We start from the raw sequence: 2,125 nt of genomic DNA, 5'->3' as shown, positions 1-2,125 counted from the left end.
TACTGTTAGGAGGCTCTACGAGGGAGTGATCACTGATACTGTTAGCAGGCTCTAGGAGGGAGTGATCACTGATACTGTTAGGAGGCTCTACGAGGGAGTGATCACTGATATTGTTAGCAGGCTCTAGGAGGGAGTGATCACTGATATTGTTAGGAGGCTCTACGAGGGAGTGACCACTGATATTGTTAGCAGGCTCTGTGAGGATTATTTTTTTGGTCTACTTTTGTTTACTGCTGTATCTCTAGTGACTAGAACAGTATCTGGCAAAGACTGGGGACAAGTAAATATTTACTGTTGAATGAACCTCTGTCTAAAGATGAAGGAACCGAGACGCAGTGGCTGCGTTCCTTGTCCACGGTGCACAGCTGGCAGAAGACTAGGGGATTCTACAGCGTCGCCACCTGGGCTAGGGGGAGCAAAGAGAATCTGCAGTTCCCGAGAACAGAGGAGCTCGGGATCCTGTTGCATGAACACACAGAGGGAGTGGCTATGGGGATTGGAAACTTCGGCAGCACTGCAAGTGATTAAACTGGCAGATTTGGCAAGGAATTGGCGGAATGAGAATGCTGCAAGGGCAGCAGAGAGCTACTGGCTTGAAGGCCAGGCACACAAGGGCAACGGGTGGCTGTTAGGACAACTGGTATTGTTTAGTGACCCAGGATCAGATGACTGGCACTCCCCTAATAGATGATTTGTTACTTTGTTTCCTCCAGAATATGTCATAAAGCAGGAAATTGTTATAGAAAATGAGAAAAATGCTATTTGTTGCATACTTAATTGTTTTTTTTTTTTTTTTTTTTTTTGCAGTTTTTGGCCAGAGCTGGGTTTGAACCCACTACCTCCGGCATATGGGACCGGCGCCCTAATCCTTTGAGCCACAGGCACCACCCTTGGATTGTTTTTTTATCTGATGCAATCTACTATTATAAGAAGGGAGCATCATGTAGGGAAGAAAAATTAAATGTGTCCTCAGAAGGCCTAGGCTTTACTCCTAGCTTGCGCCATCAAACATTCGTGGGCAATTCATCTAATCTGCGTGTGTATCCTTGTGTTAATTTCGTATAGCTCTTAGCTCCACTCCACTTGCACTTGATTCTGACGTAATGCATCCTTTTTGGTGGGTAAGGTGCTGTACTTGTGTCTTCTTACACTTTGTACAGACTCATACTTGTTATTTTCTTTTATTGTGTTTATAACAAGAAGAAGTAAACAAATTTTTCAACATTACAAGCACTTCAGAAATAAGAAATACTATATCATTGCTAGGTTGCTATTACTGCCCATGGTTGTAATTTTGGGGACATTAAAAGCCAGCCTGTCATTAAAATGTTTCCAGGATAATCGTTAGGCTCAACAATGCACAAGCAAGCATTTTGTTGGAACTCTTTACTGAGCTGGCCTACGATTATAGCTGCAATTAATTCTTACGCTAAGGAGTGAAAAAAACAAATTTTTAATATACGTAGGCATTTGTTATTATTTTTTATAAGGATTATCAACAGGGTGTATTGGAACCTTCCATACCAGGGTTATTTTAAACAAAATGTTTCTTCTGAGAAATGAGTGTAAATTCACAGCAGTGCAAATTTTCTTGCAAAAATGTGAATTGTAGAGAAATATAAATTAGGGTTATTCAGCCCTCAAATATATGCCCAGGATGTGCCTGGCATTTCTCCAAGTACTGAGAAGACAACAGTAAACTCAACGATGACATACCTGCCTCTATGGAGCTGACATTCTACAAACAAATAAAATACACTAAATTGTCATGAAGAAACACACAGTAGGTAAAGGGTGAGACCATCTGAGGTGAGGTGGGTTCTGCTGAGGAGATGATCAGCAAAGAAATCTCCGAGGAGACCTTTATCAAGGAACAAGTAAGCTGTATGCGTATCTGTAAACCAGACTTAATTACAGTCACAGTTTTTCATTCTCCAGGAGCCTAAGGCTTTAAAAATAAAAGAACATGTAAAAATGAGACCACGTAAGCAACTATAACTTTGCCCTGTATGCAAATATGCTGAGGTATTTATACACAGATCTCCTATAAAATGTCAGGACTAACCAGAAGTCTTTGCAGGCTTTCCCTGCTTATTTCATTTGAGAAATGAAGGAAGGGATGTAG

This window comes from Nycticebus coucang, chromosome 1, assembly GCF_027406575.1.
Source record: "Nycticebus coucang isolate mNycCou1 chromosome 1, mNycCou1.pri, whole genome shotgun sequence".
In the NCBI taxonomy this organism is placed as follows: Eukaryota; Metazoa; Chordata; class Mammalia; order Primates; family Lorisidae; genus Nycticebus; species Nycticebus coucang.
This window is presented reverse-complemented; position numbering follows the sequence as displayed.